Here is a 23689-nt window from a genome sequence, read left to right as displayed (position 1 = left end):
ATTAGCAAGATCGCAAAGTACCTCTCCTTTTAGAGTTTGCCAGTGCTAGCTATTTTCATTCTTTTTAATCTTTCCTAAGTCTGGTAAAAAACCAATATACCTCCCTTTACCATGTGTGTCTTTGAAAATGAGTGAGGTTGAAACGTGTTTCATATAGGCTGGTCTTCTTCATATCTGTCCTTTGCCCATGGTTTGGATTAGTCTGTGTTTTCTTCTTGAGTTCTAAGAATTTTTAAAATATGCTAAAGTTGTTATTCTTTGTCTAGCATATGTCCCACATTCTTCTTCCAGTTTGTATTTATTTTTTTAAATCTGCTTCAAAATTTATAAAAATTATTGAATTTACGGCCTGATATCTTTTTTCTGCTACTGTCTTGTCAAATATTGCCTCATTTTCTTTTCCTTCCCATTATGTGACACCAGATTCACATATATTAGACTTTCTCCACTATGCTCCATGTGACTCTTATGTGGTTTTTTTCTTACCTTGCCATCCTTTTTTTCCTGTCTGGCCATTTTTGGTTCACCCATCTTCCAGTTCACTAATTCTCTGTGTATCCTAATCTGCTTCTTAACTCCTTTTTATTTGTTTGTTTGTTTGTTTTAAAAGACTTTATTTATTTGAGAGAGAGAGAGAGCACGAGAGTGAGCATTAGCTGTGGGGAGAGGCAGAGGGAGAGGGAGAAGCAGGCTTCCCAACCAGGGGCTTGATCCCAGGACCCTGAGATTATGAGCTGAGCCGGAAGCAGATGCTTAATGACTGAGCCACCCAGGTGCCCCTTAACTCATTTTTAAATTCTAACTTTCAGTTATTTTATATTTTATTTCCAAAATTTTAATTTGATTTTTTAAAATAGATTCTAGTTCTCTGCTAAAACTTCCCATTCGTCATTATTTTCTGTTCCATATTAACCACAGTTACTGTAAAGTCTGATCACTGCCATGTCTGTATCTCCTGGAGATGTTTTTTATGGTCTCTTTCTTTTGGTCCTGTCTCCTGATGTGTTTGGTAATTTTTTTTTTTTAAATGGTAGACACTGTATGTGAAAAATTGAAGTAGCTTTAAATGGTGCTATCTTCCTCCAGAGAGGATTTAATTTGTTTCTGGCAGACAGAGTGGGCGGATGAAAGCAGGCTAGGTTGTAGTCTTTGTGAGGTCTGGTCTATTTCTGGCTTGCCCCACTCCAGGGGGCAGCCCTTTGGGCTTGCTACAGAAAATGTGGCATGTTTAACAGGCCTGTCTTCCTTGGCAGGCCACGAACCCCAATTTTGTCTCCTTAACCCCTGAGACTGTGCTAGACTTCGCCTACTGCCTCTGGTCTGTAGCTACTGCTCTCTGCTTGGTTTCTTGGTCTCTCAGCCTTATGAATCAGCAAATACCATGAGGGGACAATGGTCAGGATGGAAGCTCATCTCAGGGCTTTTCTGTTCTTTCTAGGATATAGATCCTGCAAGCCTTGGTTGTTTGGGAAGTCAGATGCTTCCAAATAGGTTTTTTTTTTTTTTTTTAATTCAATTTTACTTGTGTTCTCAGTGGCAGAGTAGATGTGATTGAATTTAACTGTTCATAGCTGAAGGTGAAAGTTTCTATCATTTGTCTTTTTAATTTGTGTATCCTGTTGTTTTGCTGAAGAGGTGTCGATTTTTGTGTAGTCAGATTTATCTATCTTTTTTTTAATGGTTTCTGGCTTTGCTATTATGCTTCAAAATGCTTTGCTAAAGCCAAGTTTATAGAAATCGTCATCTAAATTTTCTTCCAGTATTTTTTCGGTCGTGTATTTAATGATGCATTTTGGCATAAGCCACAAGGTAAAGGTCCAATCTTATTTTTCCCCATATGGCTAGGGCCTTTATCCAACACCATTAACTGAGTAATCCATCTTCTGTGAATAACTGAAATATAATCTTTTTTGTTAAGTACATGGTGTCTCATTAATATTTTAATTTTCACTACTTTGCTTACTAGTGAGGTTATATGTATTTCACATATATTTATTGATTCTTTATTTTCTTCTGATTTTTCTGTTCTTTATCCATTATTTAATGCTGCTGTTTAATACATTTCTGTTGATATTTAAATAATCCTGTATATGTCATTAACTTTGGTTGTTGTTTTTAAATTTCTATTTAATTTTGCTTATGATTTTATAAATGTAAATGAATATTATGTTTTCACGTAAAGTAAATTTATATTTTTATTTGTTATTTTATTTGTCGTTATGCTTTTGAAGACCTTCCTTGCGATCAAGGATCTTAACTATTTTAGCTATTTTAGGATATAAGTATATATATATATATATATATTTTTTTTTTGCCCTAAATTTTTTTAGTCCTTTTGGTCTGTATTTTGATATATGGTGTATGTGTGTATACTTTGCCTGCTTAATAATCAGCTTTCCCAACAGGTTGGTTAAACAATCATCCGTTTTCCTATTATTCCTTTAACACGCCTTGGCCTGTAAAGACAAGGGTCTTATTTTGTGCCGTGTGTCTGTTTTACTTTTTCCCATTCATGTATTTTGGAATTCTTGTTGGTATTCTAGTCTCTTTTTCCTGTTTTTTTTTTTAAATTGAGGTATAATTTAATTATTTAATTAAATAAAATTAATTAATAATTTGATTATTATACCTCAGTTTAAAAATTAATTATATAGATAAATATAATTATAAATGGAGGTAACACTACATTAGTTTCAGGTGTACCATGTAATGATTTGATATTTATATTCATTGCAAACCGAGCAGCACAGTAACTTCAGTTAAGGTCCATCACCACACAGAGTTACGGCTTTTTTTCTTGTGATGAGAACTTTTAAAATCTACTCTTCACCACCAGCAGCTTTCAAATATGCAGCCCAGTATCCTTAACTATTGTCACTGTGCTGGCCATGACATTCCCCTGGCTCGTTGATTTTATACCTGGAAGTTTTTGCCTTTTGACCCCCTTCACCCATGTTTGTGAAAGTGGTGTATTTACTGGCTAGAAGATATTCTTGCCGGTGGGGCTTGTAGTGGAAGCGCCCCAGACCTTTTCTCTGTCTGCTTTCCAGAAGGGGTTGCTTTGAATCATTCCCACTTCCTTGTCTTCTGGCGGTCACCTCCCTGCTGATGGACAGCTTGCTCCTAATGGGTGTCTTGATTTATCCATTTGGGACGATACTAATGACTCTCAGCAGTGACAGACGGATGCTGACAAGACTGCTTCCCCCCCCCATCAGACACACCCACCCACCCATAGTGCTTCATATTTATTGTTCTAATGCCTTATTGTTTTGTGTTCTTCTCAGCCTGTCAGTGGTGATGCTACCAGCTAGAAAAGCCTGGGGCTCGCACCTGGGCATGGCCCCAACCAGAGTCCATGTTTTGCTGGATCAGCCCTTGTGGTCCTTACTATGTTTGTAGGATGCCCTCAGCAGTGATCATCAGGAAACTTTGAAATCTGGGATTGGGTGCGGGGAGGAAGGGAGGGAGAATCAGAAAGAGGGAAGGAAGGGAGAAAGGGAGGGGTAAGGAGGGGTGGGGGGAGGGAGGGAAGGAAAGAAAGGGAGAGAGGTGTTGAGGAGGAACACTCGTGGGTCTGCGGTTCTGCATTTTTTGGGGTAGAAGTTGAGGCCTGGGGTTTTGGGGTTTCACTCTTTATTGGTGAATTTAAAACACGAAGTAGGAATTAGGGTGCGGGAGGGGCAAGCAAGCAGTCCGGCAATCTAGAGTTATCTAGGTCACGCAGGGCTTTCTGAAAAGGGGAACATCAGGGGTGGGGCAGCCTGGCTCCTTATCTAGTTGAACTGGATGGATGTCTTGGAAGTGGATTCCTCAAGAATCAGAAGCTTCATGTCAGCCTTAGAATTGAAAATGCTCATTGTCGGGCACCTACACTGCAAGCCATAGTCTCTTGTATTTCCACCTTGATTTCTGGACTCCTGTGTGACGGAAGGACACTCCCAACCTTACCCTTACTTTCTCTCCCCACACCCACCTCTCATTTTGTCGTCATTATGTTTCCACTGATGATTAATAGCATTTTCTCGCATCTGTAATTATGCCTCTGTGTATCTCGACTTTATCTGTGGTTGAACTCCTGCAGTTGCCAACAAGTAACATTGGTATTCCAACAAGATAGCTGCTGTTAGTTGAAGAATCAGCTAGGGTGCTAGACCACCTTTCCTTCTTTGTTAAGTTTATGGCATATATTGACTCTATATTTCCTTTTAATTTGTGTAACGCTTTAACTAATCCACCCATGAAGCTCTTAAAAAAAAATGACCGGTCTTAGCTTTTATCACTCCACTGTTGGAGCTGGGCTATAGCGTGGGCCTTCCTTTGTTCTGGATGTCATTTCAGGTATGAAAACTTTGCAGGTGGGGATGCCTCTGCCTTCCATTCAGTTCTGCGGCGAACCTGAAACCGCTTGAAAAAATAAAGTCCATTAAACCAGTGACAACATTTGCGGGTGGATGTTTGGAGCATTCGGTCAGTCTGTGAGCGCTGATGTTGGGAAGTTTGAGAGGCACATGTCACCCTGAATTATAGAGCTGCAAGTCGATGGGGTTAGAGATGCCCTGCATTCCTAATATTCCTGTAGGGAATTAGGATCTTGGAGCAGACAAGTGGGTGAGGGCGGGAGGACCCTGCTCAGAACTGGCGTTGCAGGGGGCTAACCGGAAGCCTAGGCAAGTGGGGGCTCCCCTGCCCTGTTACCTGTACGGGATGCTCTCTGATGGCCTTAGTGGCCCAGACTGTTTGTTTTTTGGTTTTTGGGTTTTTTTTGGAGGCACATTTATGTCTCAAGGCTCTATTTGCAGAGTATTTATCCTGTTCATTTCCCTAATCAGCCATATTTTGCCGTTTATTAAAAGTTGAGGTTGCTGCTGGCTGGAAGGATAGAAGCCAGACCAGGGACCAGGCATCTGGAGTGTTCTCGTGCGTGGCACGGTTGGATCTGAGCTTTGCAGACACACCACACAGTACCTGCTTCTACTGCAACAGGTGTCGCTGACATGTGCCCACGCAGGCTGGGGACAGGGACGGGGAAGGGTGGTGTGCAGGGGCCAGCCCCCGGCTTTTCCTCCCGAGGGCAGCTGGGAGCTGCAGGAATGGACACTTCTCAGCAGGGAGAATGCTTCAGTGTGGAGGGTGGAGCGATGTCAGGCCAGGAGGCAGGTGACCTGATAGGGGCTTTCGGGGTGGCGTCCCGAGCTGGAGAGGAGGGGGAAGGGCAGGTGGAGGAAATGCTTGGAGGACACGGGGCGAATGTGGTGCCGGAGTGTTGACGAATCCGTTTCCTAGGGGTCTTCTTGAGAAGGCAGTAGCACAAAGTTGGTGACTTACACAGCAGAAATGTTTCCTCTCACAGTTCCGAAGGCTAGAAATCCCAAATCAAGGTGACAGCAAGTTTGTGCTCTCTCCGAAGACCCTGTGGGGGAGGGGGGGGTCCTTCCTGCCTCTTCCAGCCTCTGGTGGCCCCAAGATGTTGTTGGTACGTGTCTGCACCGCTCCCCTCGCTGACTCCAAATTCACACGGCCTCCCGGTGTCTGTGTCTCTTCTCCAGGACGACCTCATCTCATGATCTTAACTTGATTGTATCTGCGAAGACTCTTTCCAAATAAGGTCACATTCACAGGTACCAGGGGTTAGGACTGGGACATATCTTTTTTGGGGGGTGGGGCACAGTTCAGCCCACGACAGAGGGTTAGCAGGTAGGTGAGGGAGAGAGGGTCATGGCTCAGAGCTGAGGAAAGGGAGCCTTCTCAGAAGAGAGACCTGGTGGGGGGGGGCAGGGTGTGGCAAGGGGAGGCCCTGAGCTCCTTTGAGAGAAGAAAGGTCATCATTGCCTAGGAGGCCAACTTTCTGGGCTCATCCCTGCACCCCAGCTGGGCATTTTTGTCTCATCTTTTTAGTCACTACCGCCTGGATTATTATGACTCAAGAAATCTCTGTCCATTGTCCATTTTTTTGCCTTCTTAGTGAATGGGCAGGTGTGATGGTATGAACAGAAGAGGGAGGCCCTTCTAATGCTTTACTGAGACAAAAGACCTTGCATTCAGTGACTCAGGGAAAAGTTCGAGGACATGCTGTCTTGCATGTGCCTGGAGGATATATTGTTTTTGGCATAAGCCGGGCAAACGATTGCCAGCCAGAAAAAAGCAAAACAAAACAACAAAATGACTTATATACGCACCAGTGCCCTTTAAAATTAACTTTGCTTTCTACTATGAACCTCTGATTCAAGTGAATATATCTCGTATGTATGTGAGACTCTTCTTTTAGTTGGTTTTAGATTTCTGGGCCTTCGTCTGTTTACCAAGAGCACTGGATTTTCTTGCTGTGTTTCTTGCCTTGGCAGATGACTTTGATATTTTCTCAGGGGCCCAAGTCAGAAGGCAATCACCTCTTCTTACGTCCCGCCCCACCTCTGCGCGTTTGTTCTCCTGTCTGAACACTCTTGGCTTTGCTTCCCTCAGCGTCCGCCATGCCACCACCCCCTTCAGCGGCGCCATCTCTTTCCGGGCGACTGACGGGAAGCTTCTCACTGCTTTCCCACCTCTGGCCCTGCTCTTCCATGCCCTTCACAGCACCATCCATGCCTTGTTGCTCTTAAGCCATATTGTTTATAGTAGTAGTAGTTGATTGAGGTATAATTTGCATACAGTAAATTCTCAATGAACAGCTGGATGATTTTTGACAAACTCATGCACCTGTGCCTCATCCCCCAGCTCAGGATAGAATTTCCTCTAGTATCTGCTCAGTGCCCCCCGCCCCATCAGAGGCAACCACTGAGATTTCTATCACTGTGGATTAGTTTCATCGGCGTTGGGACAGGGGTGGAATCACGCAGCGTGCGCCGGGGTGCCTGACTTCTTTTATGCGATATAATTGTTCTGAGATCTGTCCGCGTTATGCAAGTATCACTAAGTTGCTTTTCTTTCTTTTTTTAAATTCATTTTTAACAGCCTTACTGAGGTATTTTTATTTTTTTATATTTATATATATAAATATATATATTTATACGTATACTTTACGTATATGTAAATGTATTTATACGTATACTTTGTCCATTTAAGGTATAGATCTGAATGGCTTTGGGCGCACTCCATTACGACTGTTTCTAGTGTGGTAAATAACACGGAACTCCCCTTTTACCCACTGTAACTGGCTTATAGTTCAGGGGCAGGACTTACGCTCACGGTAGTGACAGTTGCACAACAGCAACTGTCACTACCGTCTGTTTTTATCACCCCAAACAGAAACCCTGTAACCGTGAAGCAGTAACCCCCCATTCCTTCCTCCCCTTAGTTCCGGGAACCTCTAACCTCCTTTCTGTCTGTGAGTTTGCCTGTTCTAGGTCTGCCACATAGATGGAATCATACAATATTTGTCTTTTTGTGTCTGGCTTCTTGCCCCCATCATAATGCCTTCAGGGTCCATCCATGCTGTAGCGGGTGTCAGAATTTCAGTCCTTAATTTAAAGAAAGAACTGAGACCACATTTTGTTCATCCATTCATCTGCTCATGGACACTTGGGCTGCCTGTAACTTTCAGTCCTTGTGAATCACGTTGCTACTATGCACACGGGCGTACAAATATCTGTTTGAGTCCCTGCTTTAAATTCCTTTGGCTACATACCTAGGAGTGGAATTGCTGGGTCATATGGACATTCTTTTTTTTTTTTTTTTTTTTTTTTAAGATTTATTTATTTATTTTAGAGAGCTAGAGAGAGAGCTAGAGAGAGAGAGCACGTGTCCGGGGAGGGGCAGAGGCAGAGGAAGAGAGAATCTCCAGCGGACTCCGTGCTAAGCACAAAGCCCGGAGCGGTGCTCGATCCCACGACGCTGAGATCATGACCTGAGCTGAAATCAAGAATTGGATGCCCAGCTGACTGAGCCACCCAGGTGCCCTCATGGCCATTCTAGGTTTAGCTTTCTGAGGAGCCACCAAGCCGTTTTCCACAGGGTGGCGCTATTGTACTCTCCTGCCAGTGGCACCCTCCGGTTCCAGTTTCCCCACATCCTTGGTTTTTGTTTTTCTTGATGACAGACATCCTAGCAGATGTGGCGTGAGGTCTCATTGTGGTCTCGGCCATTTGTATACCTTTGGCTAAGTTGGTTTTTGTACCATCGTTACTTCGTTGAGATATAATTTGCACACAGAGGCATGCAGAACTCTTAAGGGTACAGCTCAATGAATTTTGACAAATGAATATACACATATAAATATTACCCAGATTGAGATATAGGACGTTTCCATTACCCTGGAAAGTTCTCTCCTACCCTTGCAATAATCCCCTTTGCTGTTTTTTTGTCACCATAGATTGATTTTGCCTGTCCTCGGATTTCATTAAATGGAGTTAAACAGCATGTACTTTTTAATGTCTGGCTTATTTCATTCGATGCAGTATGTTTGAGACCTTTCGGTGTTGTTGCTTGTAACAGGATTCTGTTCTTTTTGGTTGCTGAGTGTTATTCCTCTGCTTGAAGACGGCGGAGCTCCCCTACCGAGTCTTTTTATGATGAATATGTGGGTTGTTTGCAGTTTGGGCCTGTTATGAATAAAACTGCACTGAACATTCATATACACGTCTTTATGTGGATATAGACTTTATTTCTCCTGGGAATATACCTGTGAGTGGAATTGCTGGGTCATCAGGTAGGCGTGTGGTGAATTTTATTAGAAACTGCCAGTTTTCAAAAATGGTGTTCCACGTAACACCCCCACCTGCTGGGAACACACGAGATCTACACCCTCACCCGCATTTGGTATTGTCTTCTTAATTTTAGCCGTTCTGGTGGGCGGACGGTGGTATCGCAGCGTGGGTTTAATTTGCATTTCCCTGATGACTAATGATATCAAGAACCCTCACATTTGGAAAAGGTTATAATTTGAATTTTTACATTAAAAAAAGTTAAGTTAGAAGACATTAATGAACACCTGGAGAATAGACATCCCAGAGCCTGGAATGTTGTGTTGAGGCTGTCAGCCCTGCCAGAGATGAGTCAGACAGACTGATGTGTTTCAGTTACATCTTAAATCACAAAGGAGTTGCCAAGTCAGCTTAAAAAGGTGGGGAGTGGGGCACATACTTAATGAATATTTGGAAAATAGAAGACAATGGCAAAGCTCTCCCCTTCCACCCTACCTCCCACCAGAGGCATGTTTTTGTTTTATTTTGTTTTAAGATGTGGGCTTTTCTTTTCTTTCTTTCTTTCTTTCTTTCTTTCTTTCTTTCTTTTTTTTTTTTAAGATTTTATTTATTTATTTGAGAGAATAAGCAGGGAGAGGGACAGAGGGAAAGAGAGAAGCAGGCTCCAGGGAGCCTGACATGGGGCTGGATCCCAGGACCCTAAGATCATGACCTGAGCCGAAGGCAGACGCTTAACCGACTGAGCCACCCAGGCGCCCCTAGAGGCAGGTATTTAGAAGGAATCTCTGATCATGGTGCACTCTGCTTCAGACCTCGGTTGGTTCTCCCTAGCTTCAGACACGACTCAGACTCCTTAGCCCTCCTGGCCAACCCTTCACAGCTTCCTGGCTTCCCGAATTCCCCAGGAGCTCTCAGCTCCGGGCCTTTGCATGTGCTTGGTGGCCAGTTGGGATGCCATCCCCCCGCTTCCCTGACACCACTGGGCCTCCTGCTGTTGTTGGGCTCAGCGGGGTGGCTGCCAGCCTCCTCTCCCCACCCATTTCCGGTTCCTTGCCCTCCCCTGGTCCTCTGGGCAGGCCTCATTGCTGTTGTTTACTTCCCTGTCTGCTTCCCCAGACTGACTTTCCCCAGGGGAAGGACTGTCTGATTTCACAGTTCACCTTTGCCTTCGTAACAGCCAGCCAGGCATACGTAGTTCGTCAGTACCAGCTTGTCCCGTGGTGACCAAATATTCACGGGTTGACCAAAGAGCCTTCATTCAGTGTGACCTGCCTCCCCTGGGAGCCCGCCTCCCACTGGGTTGGTTTTATGGCGCTATCCTGGGGCTCCTACTCCCCCATCTATAAGGCAAATACAAACCATAAAATCCTGGCCATCTCACCTTCTCTCTGTGACCCCTGCATCCCAGCCCTACCAGGAATGAGTCAGGGTGAGGGACCAAGGAGCAGGTGGCAGACAGGACCAATGAGGTGGGATTTTGAGGGGGTGCCAGAGGGACCTGGGCCAGGACTAGGGACAGTCAGGTAAAGTCAGAATCAAAATCAAAATCAAATCGATCAAAATCAAATAAAAACAGGAAATCAAAATGAAATGAAAATAAAATAAAGTCAATAAAAATAAAACTTAATGGAAAAAAACCAGCTGAGCTGTATTTCTGGCATCCCAGAAGGGGGTGACTGAGGTCTCACACCTTGGGCTCCATCATCGTGTCCATCCGAGAGCCGCACCCTGCTGCCATAGACCAGCTGGGGGCTTGAGACGTTCACGCTCTCATTCACTAGGTCTGGAGAGGCTGGGGGGGTGGGAGGGGCAGCGTTCTGGAATCCTGACAAGCTCTCAGGAGCTGCTGCTGGTCTGGGGACCCCACTCCGAGTGGCCACGGTTGAATGGGAACCAATCAGAACACAGTTAGTAGGTGGTTTGGGGGAATAATTAGTCAAGTTGTTTATTCTGCATTGATTGGTTTGGACTGTACTGTGTTACACCACACTCTGTGTGACCCAAAACCAGTGTCTGTGGATTACAGGCTCTGTATTTGTGAAAACATCGCTTTAAAAAAAAATCCGTGTCGAGTTGATTTATCATGAGTAGAACACGCTATTGTCTGAGACCCTCCAGCAGACCAGCTGGACAGAGCTTTGGCGTGACAGGCTGAATCTCCAGTGAGGGTTTCAGTTCTTTGAGGCCAACGTCGTGGACAATTTGGATTCCTGTCTTGAAACTTATGGGTCGTTTTTGCAGAAAATGAAGCTAAGGGTAACCCCCAGGTCCTGAAAGGGCCAATTCATTTTTCATTTATGGATCGCTTGCTTGATTGTAAATCTATTTCTACCCTTTTCAGCTCTTTCCAGAAAAGGGTAAGCCCCAGCTCTCTCTTTTTTTTGTATTGGTTCTTCCCAATCCACGAACTTGCTTAGAAGATAAACAAGCAGGACACCGGGAAGTTTTATCAGAATTTTTTCTTCCTTAAAAACTTTTACTTTTCTGATGATTAAATAGAAGGATTCATTGTAGGAAAAATGGGACTTTTTGTTACAGAAAAGTATAAAGAAAAAGAAGCCACCTATGATGTCATCATCTAGAATCAATCACTACTGAAATTTTGGTGCATTTCTTTTTATTTTTTTATGCGTTGTTCATAATTTTTAAACCTATTTATTAAAGTATATATTTTTTCGTTTTATATTATGATTTAAGCCTTTTCTTCATGACTAAAATTCTTCATATACCTCATTTTTACCGATGCTTGATAATGTGTAAGATTATATAATAGAAAAATATTCTTTTTTTTTTTTTAAGATTTTATTTATTTATTTGACAGAGAGACAGCCAGCAAGAGAGGGAACACAAGCAGGGGGAGTGGGAGAGGAAGAAGCAGGCTCCCAGCAGAGGAGCCCGATGCGGGGCTTGATCCCAGGACTCCGGGATCACGCCCTGAGCCGAAGGCAGACGCTTAACAACTGAGCCACCCAGGCGCCCCAATATTCTTTTTTTAAATGATTTTGTTTATTTATTTATCAGAGAGAGAGAGCACAAACGGGGGAGTGGCAGGCAGAGGGAAAAACAGGCTCCCTGCTGAGCAAGGAGCCTGATGTGGGATGCAGGACTTGATCCCAGCACCCTGGGATCATGAACTTGAGCTGAAGGCAGATGCTTAACCAACTGAGCCACCCAGGCCTCCCAGAAAAATGTTCTTTAACCCCCTTTTCTTTTTTTTTTTTCTAATTTCAAAAGGAGAACATTTTTGAATAAAGGAAAAAATAGTATTGTACTCATGTCTTCTGAAGAATATAGTGAGTTCTGATTTAAGCCCAGAGGGGAAATTTTCTTAGCTGCTTTGTGACATTAATTATATCTCCTTGTACCTAGCATAATATTTAGTAGATTTCAATGGCTGGTTATTAATGAAATCATAGTACACTTTATTTAATTATGTATTTCTCTGTATAAACATATATTCAGCGTTAGTCCAAGAATCCAGTTCTTAAGACAGAAACTAAGTTGCTGATGTGTGGGGTGCAGAAGATTACGACCGTGTGTGTCAGTATTCTCCTCTTACAACCTACTGGTGTTTCTCTAATGCCACATAACATCATCTCAGAACATAGTGACCAGAAGAACAATGAGCATTCATATCCTCTCCCAGCTTCTGGATTCAGGAGCAGCCTGGCTGGGCAGCTCTGACCCAGGGTCTTGCATGGGGTAGCTGCTGGGCCTTGGCTGGGCTGTGGTCTGCGGGCCTGAGGGGGGCTGGCTTTGGATTTGGCCGGTGGGCTTGTAGCGTCCCCTCAGCCAGCCCTTTCTCACTGGCAGGGTGGTTTCTGTGCCAGTCTGTTTTCTACAATATTTTGCTTTTCTAGTTCTCTCTCTTTAAAGTTCTCTGTTGAGCTTTGTGTGTCTGTCGTAAAAATTCGGGATAGATGGTGGGAGGAACATGTCCTGACAATTGACGGTCAGTGCCTGGAGGGCCTCTCCTGGTGACCAGGCCTGGTTTTCTCTCACTGATGGTAAAATGACTGTGGGAAAACCATTGGCGTTATTGGGAAAGTAAGACAAGCCTGATATGTATATAATAAATGATGTATACTGCATGTAATATATACTGGATTTAAAGAGACACCATAGTTGAATGAAGTCACTTCCTAAAACGACTAACATTCTAAAATTATAAATCCAAACAAGAGGTTTGCAGTGATAATAAAATTCATGTTGTTTGCAAAATTTGGTCTAAAGGGAAATTGTTTTGAATCACAACTTTGAATTTGTCTATTCTTAATCCAAAGGCCGCTAGGTGAGCCCTGCCTCCAAAAGAATTTTCTTGATATATTTTCTCCATTTTCTCCATAGTAATGTTTGTTTTTATTTAAAACAACTTATTAGGCATCTCTTTATTTGATGCAAGAACACATGAATAAAAATATAAATATGACCTTTAACCCCTTTGCCAGAATAATTTTATTTGTATACTTAAAAAATTTGTACACCTTGAAAGGACTTCAAAACAATTCTAAAATATTTAATAAAACCTAAGTCCCCTCTCTTATGATATGTGTCTTCAAGGTGGCTAGTTAGATTTCTTTCTTTCTTTTTTAAAAAAGATTTTATTTATTTATTTTGAGAGAGAGCGAGAGAGCACCAGTGGGGGGAGCGGCAGCCTGAGGCAGAGGGAGAAGCAGATTCCTGGCTGAGCAGGGAGCCTGACGTGGGGCTCGATCCCAGGATCACAAGCTTATGACCTGAGCTGAACACAGACGCTTAACTGACTGAGCCACCCAGGTGTCCCGCTAGATTTCTTACATCTCCTTTCAGATAAATGAAAGATTATTGATGAATATAGACCTTCCAGGAGCCGTGCACACATTTGAACAGTCCACCCCAAAAGAGGTTATGTCCCATGCTCTGTTCTGACCTGTGGTTCTGGTGGTTTTACTAATACCATCCTCTGAAGATCTTTCCCCATCAGCACCTGCATTCCGACCTGTTGGGGGCGACAGAGTGTCCCACAGCCTGTGTTTAATTAGGCCACCATCCCTTGATGCGGATTTGGGTTGTTTTCAGGCCTTTGCAGTTACAGCTCTTTATGCAGCTCTCTTGACATACTGTTGATGTCCTTGAAGTGAATTCCTCATGGGGGAGTTCTCGAGCCTGCTCTGGATTTCTTTGCATGTGGTTGTTGCTTTCACACCTGTGTTACTCAGGCCCAGGTCTGGCGGCACCAGCCTGGCGTGATATTTAACACACGTAAGGCACCTGTGTTCTTGGAGGTTCCCTGGGACCCCAAGTAATTTCCTTGCTTGAATGTGTCAGTGACATAAAAGGCTCGAAGCTCGTCGCCATGTGTCCGCGGCTCCGTTGAGAGGGTAAGCTGAGCACCGTGTGAGCTGGGATATACTGAAACACGTCAGGGGCATTTCATTCACTCAGCAGATACTTATTGAGTGTCTTGTAGATGCCAGGTGCTGGGGAAACAGAGTCAGAAAGAGGTGGTGCTTCTCCACGTGGAGCCAACCTTCCCTCGAGGAACGCTTCCAGTGCAGTGAGAACACCAGCAGATGGGCATAGAGGGGCCGGCCCCTGACGTTCAGGAGGACCAGGTGTGTGCCTGGAGACTCGGGGATGCGGCCGGGAGGGTGAGGAACGCGCTCCAGGTGGAGGGCCCTCCAGGGGCAAAGGCTTGGAGGCATGGAGGACTGAGTCAGGGCTAGCGGTGAAAATTGGCACTGGCTGAGCACCCCCATGGGGACTTGGTGCGGCCATGTTTGAGGTTGGAAGCCATGGGTGGCAGCGTGCTCAGGCGATCAGGGACCCTTGATGGTACCACAAGGAGCAGTGGTTACCAGGCTGGAGGACTGGTGTCAGCGTGTTTGGAATATGTGGCAGGACAGAGTTCTCCAGTTTTGATGTTGCAAGCTAAGAAAGAAAAATAGCATCAGAAACTCTTTCTCCATCCTGTTACAAGTGAAAGTACATTGTATGCCCAATCAAGTAGCAAGGACATCATCTTAAAAGGCAGTTTTTCCCAAGGAAAAGAATTAGTAGGAAAATGATCGACACGTGTAGAAGAATACACTGCTGTCCCTGCTCCACGTGTATGTGTTTGTAGGTTATGTCTGCATATGGTGCGTTTGCTGTGATGAGGAAAACCCCCAAGATTCGCCTCTTGCTCATTCATGTTCTTGTGGGTTGGCTGGAGGTGTGGGTGGGGCTCTGCTCTCCAAGCCCTCACCCAGACCCAGGCTGAGAGACTTTACATCTCTGAGTTTCAAGGATAGTCAACGCAGAAAAAAGGGACACCACGCACCATCTCCTAAAACTTCTCTCTGGAAGTGACAAATGCCCTTTCCCTTGTTACCCATAGCAGATCAGTCACGGTGCACTTCGAGAACCGTGGCTAAATGCTCTTCTACCCAAGCAGTTCTGGCAAGTGTGGGGGCGGCTCTAGTGACACCTACAACTGGATTGCCCTCGTGTTTTGTTTTGTTTTGTTTAGAGTGTGGGGGTAGGGAGAGGGAGGGAGAGAATCTTAAGCAGGCTCCATGCCCAGTGCAGAGCCCAGCACGGGGCTCGATCCCACAACCCTGAGATCATGACCTGAACCCAAACCAGGAGTCGGACGCTTAACTGACTGAGCCACCTAGGCCCCCCCAACATTTTTTTTTTTTTTTAAGTTCTGTTGTGTACCCAACCAGCTCCCTCGTGGACTGTCACCCACATGTGGGAAGTGTGTGTCCTATGCATGTGGAAGACAGGAGAGGCGGAAGAAGGATGTAGATCAGGACTTTTTTGGGGAATGCTAAGGGTTACTTGGGACAGCAAAACACCCTAGATGGTGAGCTTCCAACGACTTGTTTTTCTGCTAAGACTCTCAGTGAGTTCATCTTATTATTTATAGCTTCACATTACTGAATCAACAACTCTCAACGGCAACTTCCTTTGCCCCTTTCCAGGAGATGTAGCAAAACCTCACGGGGGGAGGTTTCAGCACGACTCGGGGCACCCTCCCAGCATTGCTGCCGCATTCATATCTCATTAAATTTTTTAATGCTGATTAGATGTTATAATCATATTTGGGATATGTTGGGTTAAATAAAATGCACCATTAAAATGAATTTCACCTGATTCTTTTTGCTTTTCTTAATGTGGCCACCAGAACACTTAAAATGAAGTATGTGGCTTATTATCTGTGGCTCCTGTTACATTTCTGTTGGATAGAGCTGACTTCGAACATGTAAAGAACTCAGACTGATCAATAAGGAAGAGAAGCCAGCAGGAAATGGGCAAAGGGTGTAAATCAGTCATTCACTGGAACGTGTGGGAGATCTTCTATCTGAGTGGCCATGGGGAAAGCAAGCTGAAGACAGTAAGAAGGACTTCCCATCGAGCTGGTGAACAAGAAAAGCGGGATTACTCACAGTATTGGACACGGGTGGGATATTGGTGGAAGAAGGTGTAACTCGTGTGCACCAGTGGTGGCCCGTAAGAAATTGCAACCACTTCGGAGAGCTTTCTGGCAGATTCCACCCCCATCTAGTTCCCTTCTATAGGTGGGTCTCAGCTGGGGGCGATTTTGCCCCTCCCCCTGGGGGGGGACATTGGGCAATGTCTGGAGACATTTTTGGTTGCCGGTAGTTGGGGATAATGGATGGTACTGGTGTGAAGTGAGTAGCGGCCAGGGATGCAGTTAAACATCCTGCAATACGTGGGATCGCCTCTCAGGATAGAGCCATGGGGCCCCGAACATAAACGGTGCCGCGGACGAGAAACCCTGACTTTCAGATGCTGATTTCCAGGTAGCGCTGGCTCGGGTGCTTCGGGAGATCCAGACCAAGGTCCCACTCAGCGCTCTGTATTTACACTGGTGGGACTTTGGAACCCGTTTGAATTAAATGTCTCCCATAGTTTGGGGGTGTAAGTGGCTAGCGAGGGGCCCATATGTGGAGATGATGTGCTTGCCTGATACCTGGGTTTATCTCACACCCAGTGCTGAGTAAGTCAGGTTGCGGGCTCACAGGTGCGCAGACATACTACTGTTCGTAAATACTTAAATACAAACTAACACTCTGTATTTAACGTATTGTTTATGGATACATGGAATAGGTAAAAAAAAAAAAAAAATTCAAAAGCTAAGTCAGGGTACCTGTCAGCACATAACTGGTTGCCTCGGGGAGGAAGGATACCCCAAAAGGGATGTCAGCTCTTTTTGGAATGCTGATCTCTTCCAGCAGAGTGAAGCAGTTGTGACAGAGTATTAGCCTTTGTTAATGTAGTCACTGTGACGGGGGTGTTTGTTACATTACTTACTTTCTGTTTTCCTTTTCTCAAGATTTGGTATTTGGTTACAGGGACCGCTTGTGCGTAGCCCCAGAGAGAGCGGCCGGAGCCGGGGTTGCTCGAGCACCAGCAGATTGCCAGGGGCTGTGCCGGTTTCTCTCTGGTTCCCTTGCGTCCCCCAGCATTGAGCTGTGCTTGGCCCAAGCGGGCCCTCAGTAAGTGTGTTGCGCGAGCTGTCCATGGAATGTTTCATGGGACTCGTTCCTATGAGCTGGCTTGTGAGAGGGCCTGGGGCCACACCCTGCTGTGGGGGGTGCCCTTGGGACCTGCCTGCTGGCCAGGTGGTCGCCCCCACCCCCTGTGCACCAGACCTGGACATGTCTTTACCCTCCAAACTTCTGATAACACATCACAGGAAGTAATTCGGATGAAGACACTTAAAAAAATAATCACACCTAGGAAGTCTATTAAGTGTGTGTCTTTAAAAGAAAGCAAATGTATCATAGAAATCGCACTCTACCGTGAGTTCTTAGGGAGACACTTCAGAGAGGAAGTTTGCTGCCTGGGCTTTGTGGTTGAGTTCATTCAACTCCCCTAAGACAGTAGGGAAGGGTTTGCCTGGAGCAACAGCTATTTCTTAGTTTAATTTAATGAAGAATTGAAGAGGAGCGGTGCTATTTGACATGCGCAGTCGGGCTTCTCAACAAGACCGTGCACGTTGAGGATTCCGTACCTTGCAGATGTACAACCTCTCCTACGCTGTCCCTGTTAGGCCCATGGAAAGCATTCCTGCCCGTGGAGCTGGCCTTGGCGCTTCATTACTCACCTTTTCCCCGTACTGTGTTGAAATAATGAACTAGTGTTAGGGGAAGACTTTTGTAGAATAGTACCCTTTCCTTGGGAATCTCATTGGGAGAATAGCTTAATTAGATGGTAAGGAGGTGTTTTCAGAAGACAGAGTGGAAAATCTGAGTCGGTCTTGTTTGCGCGGGTCTGAGCGCCTGCTCCACTGTGTGAGGCTGAGCCAGGAGCCCACCCCTCGCAGGGACCTCACCCTTCTCACCCATTGTCTTAGCTGCAGCCAGTGGTTGGGTTATTTTTATCCTGGGTTCCCACCTCCACCCTCCAGTGGAATATTCTTTTCTTAGGCCCCTCCCTGATTTTAGTTCACATCAGCTTAAAAGTTAACAAAGGAAAACTTTGCTGAGATTTTCATTCTAGAAGGCTAGCCTAGAATGTGTTTTATGACGTCTGTCCGACAGACTTCCAGGCTTGCAAACAACTCTTCTCCCAAGACGAAGGGTTTTCCTGACCATTCACCATTCTCCCGCTTCTCCCTTGACCTCATCAGCCATCCCAGTTGTGAGCATGTCTCAGGGGACCAGAAGCATTTCTCAGACTAAAATGTCTCCTCACAGAAGCTGCAAATGTTTTACGAGGTGTATAACACGAAAACAACATTTTACAAAGTGATAGTTTGGTGAGAATTATTTAAAGCCTGCAAGCTCAGGCAATCTTAATGTGAGCGGGGTTGCTGGCTTTTTTTGCCTTCCAAATGGGCGGGAGCCATGTCGGTAAGCGTCCGGGCCAAGCTGGGGGTGGTGGAAGGCTGATGGTGGACATCGCCTGCTGGCCAGATGGTGTTGGCCACACCCTTGCCATCAAAATATGGTGGTGCAAAGGTCAAATGCATTGACCATCTGGGAAGAAACTGTTTATTAAAAATCCTAGTTTTCATTTATTTGTTCTATAAATATATCACAGCTCAGCATTGTTCTTAGAGCTGGCGGCTCAGCAGTGACCGGCGTAGATCAGATTCCCGCCCTGGGATTTACTTTCTCATCACGGTGCTTATTCATCATAAATAAGATTATTGAAACTATGCCAGCCACACCTGACCCAACAGATCACACCCATGCTAGCAGAAACTCATGGCGTCTTTTAGAAATAACATCTATTTTAGAGGACCGAGGTTCTTCAGCTCTTTCACAAAGCCGCGTGAACGTTTCCTGCTTCCTGCTGGTGGTACCATTATGGAGAACGGAAAAACGTGTTGCACTGAAAAGGATTTTCGAGTAACTCAAGTTTCGTCTCTTGATACCCAGCTTTAAAAAATTATACTATGAACGATGGATTTTTTTCCCTCACATTAGAACATAGGTAATATCTTTTTTCTTTTGGATGATCAGGATAATGACTATACCTATTTTTGTACCATACGGCCGCTGGGTTCGTATGTGCTTCTTGGTGTCCTGGTCTATTTGCTTGGCTGTTTGTCAGCTCCTGGTGTCTTCTGCCCGCTGCCCCTCCTTCCTCCTCACGGATGGTTCTTTTCTCCACTGTTTACAGTGGTTGTTATAAAACTGTATTTCCTAATGAGAGCGTTGTGGATGTAAACATCATTACTTGTACTTGTTTTTCATTGTGAATTAAAATCATGTAAGTGCCTCACAAATACTTTGTTTTGAAGGATGTGAACTGTACAGAAACAAATAGTAAAAAGCAGTTCCTTCAAAATGCCCTTTCCCACCGACCTTGTCTTAATCAGGAGTCTCCAGAGAGACAGACCGATAGAGTCTGTGTCTCTGTAGGTATCTGTATATCTACGTCTATGTCTATCTATGTCTGTGTATCTCTATCTATATTTAGCTAGATACACACAAACATATAGGTATATATCTGTCTAGCTATACGTAACTATATAACAACTACATGTAACTGTTTAGGCGGATAAACACACACACACACACACACACACACATTTTTTCTGTTAAGGAATTGGTTCACACAATTGCGGGGGCTTGGGAAATCCAAAATCAGCAGGGTGGGCTGGCAGGCTAGAGACCCAGGGAAGAGTTGTCGTTCAAGTCCAAAGATGGTCCCCTGGAAGAATTCCTTCTTGCGTAGGGGAGGTCTGTGTTTGTTCTATTCAGGCCTTCAACTGGTGGAAGGAGGCCCACCTACAGCATGGAGAGCAATCTGCTTTACTTAGTGTGCTGATTTAAATGTTAGTCCTGTCCAAAAAAAACACAAAAAAACCTTCACAGAAACATCTAGAATAATGTTTGACCAAATATCTGGGTACAACATAAAATTATGATACCTAAGATTAACCATCGTGTACACTCTATTCCCACACCTTTTCCTCTGCATTTTCTGCGTGTGTGTGTGCGTGTGTGTGTGTGTGTGTGTGTTGATGACCTTTCTTCCTCCTGCCTGCACCTCTTTCATCTGTCACTATAATAAATGATGTTACTAAACCCTGGTGTTAGATCCTCCTTTCTTCCTGCGAGGAATGGGGTTCTGATTTATATATTTTTGTTTTTTGTTGTGCAAACCCTTACAGTTTTTAAGCAGAAAGATCTCAACTCATTTTGTTGTTGTTGTTACGCCAACATTTCTATGGCGTGTAGACTTAGAAATTAAGCTTGTGTTTTGAGGGACTTGAATTTCTAGCTGATGTCCAAATGGAGGCTTCCACTTGTAGGATGTTTACTGATTTTTTCTGAATAATATTATTTTATTCTCATGGTCACTTTGCTTGTAATTAAAAAAACAACACAGCCTATATGTGGCTTCAGGGACCATCTGCAAGTGGGCTTCTGTCAGTTTAGCAAGTGGTTACTATTTATTTGCCTTTGTGACAAGTCTTTTGTTGTGGTTTGTCTTGGGAGACCATGGTCCAAGGGTGCCGCAGACCCCCAGAGGGTGGGGATTGACAGTTATTGTTTTTAATAGTAATGTAAGTCAGTCTGTGTTGGGAGACAAGAGGTATCCAATACCATTTTATCCTGAGCCCTCAAATTAAGGTTGCTATTTTTTCCCCTGGTCATCTTCATTTCCGACCGAAGGTTGTGCTGCAGTTTCCAAGGCTACTATCAGCAGCGGTGTGCTGCGCGTTTTGGGAAGTCTTATCTTAGGTGGTCAGAAGGGGCTGTGGTTCCAGAACGGGCCCTCCCAGTGGTTGTGGCAGCAAGGAATGGAGGTGAGCACGATCCCGGTAGAGAGAGCGCAGGACCAAGAGCCAGGTGCTAAGGAGTGCTGGGGAACACTGGTTTCTTATCCGCTGATGGAAATTCCTCCTTTTAACCTGGAGTCCTGAAGTAAAGACTGGATGGCCAGATTGGCAAAGCTGGGTGCCGTTTGGGATGTTTTTGAAGGACAGGTTTTCAATATGTGTTCTAGGCTTTCAGAATATCTCTTTCCTTTAATCCAGAAATTCTACTTCAAAGAACGTCTCCTGAGACAGTAAGGAATGAGATGCATGAAGCCATGGTTCTAGAGATTTTCATTGCAGGTTTTCCTCATAATAGGGAAAAACAGGAATCAGTCTCCACATGCAAGAGTGGGGATGCATTAAATACCTATGATTCTGCCCTCATAGAGTAGAATGTTCCGCATCTGGTGGAAACGTTGACACACAGGTGTTTCAATTGATGCGAAAAGACGTCGCTGTCATAGTCCTCATTGAAACATAGCAAGTAATCCCATTTGGGTGCAGAGGAAATGTGCGTGTGTGTGTGTGTCTGTGTGTTTGTGAGATTGTGTGTGTCTGGATTTTTTGTCTTTCCTGTTTTCGAATTTCTTTTCTGTAATAAATACAAATTTCTTGTGTCATTCTGTAAAAAGGAAGAGGCTACGCTGTGTTCAGCAAGCCTTATTTATAGGTCAGGAAATTGTCCGACACTTGAGATAAACCTCCATGCAAAGAATTTCAAAATGAGATTTTCGTGCATACCAAGTGGAATCACAGGTTTTCCGGACCGCTTACGCAGCAGGGAGCGGACAGGTAGGGTGGGAGAATGCAGATGTTGGTGGCAGTGAACTCTAGTTATCAGAGACACTGAAAGCCTGGGCTCACTCGTGCTCTCTTCTCTTTTAAATTAAATTCTTGTGAACCATTTCACTCTATGGACGGAATGACTGACTTCAAAGAAGGCCCGAGCTGCGGCATATTAAATAGGCTTTACTGTAGTCACAACATTATGGAGTTCCTTATGCTGCCAAGGGGATGTCAGTAGTAAAATAAATCTGTGGTCGTCTCTAAAACTAAAAATTCTAATATTTGTGACTCAGTCTTCTTTTGGGACAGCAAGCAGGAGCTTATTGAGATAAGCAGGTGGGATTGCCCGTGCCCTCACCTTGTTCCACGAGAAATGACATTCTTGTTAAAGAGCTGGCCCACATACAGCTGGGTCACTGTGGAGTTGCTCTACACGAAAGTTTTGCGTCCCCCGTGCGGTGGTGCGTGCGGCTGGCAGTGCTCAGCGTCACGTGATCCGTAGCTCTGGATTGCCATGTCTTGAATTTTAGCGTGTCACCGAATCCATGTGTGCAAGGAGCCTTAGATCATTTTCCTTTGTCACCAAGTGTTTAGTCAGCTCAGTGGCTACAGCAAAATACTAGAAAGTGGATGGCTGATCAAACAGCAGAAATTCGTTTCTCATGGTTCTGGAGCCTGGGAATCTGAGAGCAAGGTCGGGGTCTGCTGAGGGCTTGCTTCCTGGCTCACGGCTGACCGCTGTCATCGCTGGCCCAGCACCTGCACGAGTCCCTGCGATGTCTGTTTCTCCAACATCACATATGCGTGGTTTTTCCATCCCAGTTCTCCAATTCTCCGACACCAACAGGGTCTCCAGCGATTCAGATAATTCTGACACTAACTCTCCAGGGTTAGCGCAGACTCCACAGCTATCCCACAAGTCTCAACCCAGGGGTCACCTTCTGACCAACTGGCTACAAATTTGGGGATTCCCACACCTCCCCCTTCATGTTTGATAATTTGCTAGAATAACTCACAGAATTCAGGAAAGCGCTTTACTGACGGTCACTGGTTTATTATAAAGGATAAAAGTCAAGAACAGCCAGATAGAAGGGGTGCTCAGGGTGAGGTATGGGAACAGGGTGGGGAGCTTGCCTGCCCTTTCTGGGGGCACCACCCTCCTAACACTTCAGTGTGTCACCAACCCTGACGCCACCCAAACCCCATTGTTTAGGGGTGTTTATGAAGCTTTTGTTAAGTAGGCCTGATTTGCTCTAAGCATTCCGTCATTGGCTGTTGGTGATCGAACTCAGTCTCCAGCTCTGCTCCCCTCCCCGGTGATGGGGTGGGGGGGGGTGCAGAGAAGCGGCAAGATCTAACCTCTTACTTGCATGGTGGTCGGGGGCACCACCCTCCTAACACTTCAGTGTGTCACCAACCCTGACGCCACCCAAACCCCATCTTTCTAGAGACTGGTCTTCATCCTGAAGCCACCAGCACCCTGCCCCCGATATGCATCATTCATTAACGTATAAACAACTGTAATTTCTAAGGGTTTTCATTGCTGGGTGCCAGGAACTGGGGACAAAGTCCAAGTATTTATTTTTTATGATACCACCCCTCCTGACTGGTCTCCCCGCATCCAGGCTGGTCTCCTAGACTCTGTTTCCATCCAGCAGCTAGACTTGATGAGGGCACCTGATAACTGATTGCTCAAAACGCAGCCTGTCTCAGCCTTTGTGCTGTGGCCTCTGGGGATCCGATGCCCCTTGATATCCTCCTTCTGGCTCTCGCGGCTCCGGCCCCCGGGCCTCTCAGGGGTGCTCCCCCTCCACGGCCCTTGGCTCTTCCCCCCCTCCTTCGCATCTTCGTCCACTGCCTCCTCCCCAGGGAGCCCACCCCAAGCACCCTATTGGAGATGAGCCACGTCCCCCCTGCACTCACAGCCTTTCTTACCCTAGTGTCCTTTCTAACACACTCTGTCATCACTCATCTGGTAGGTCTCTAACTTGCTGTT

At 45.2% G+C, this 23689-nt stretch overlaps 1 protein-coding gene across 4 annotated transcripts in view; it reads left to right on the top strand.

Annotated features, from left to right (window-relative positions):
* The window catches only part of ANKRD33B (ankyrin repeat domain 33B), an 82743-nt gene that overhangs the window by 24173 nt on the left and 34881 nt on the right, over positions 1 to 23689 (top strand). The gene's annotated exons all lie outside the window — the stretch shown is intronic.

Source organism: Ursus americanus, chromosome 15 (assembly GCF_024610735.1).
Source record: "Ursus americanus isolate L20-20 chromosome 15, mUrsAme1.1.p, whole genome shotgun sequence".
In the NCBI taxonomy this organism is placed as follows: domain Eukaryota; kingdom Metazoa; phylum Chordata; class Mammalia; order Carnivora; family Ursidae; genus Ursus; species Ursus americanus.
The sequence above is the reverse complement of the archived record's forward strand: the minus strand, read 5'-3'. Positions and strand labels throughout refer to the sequence as shown.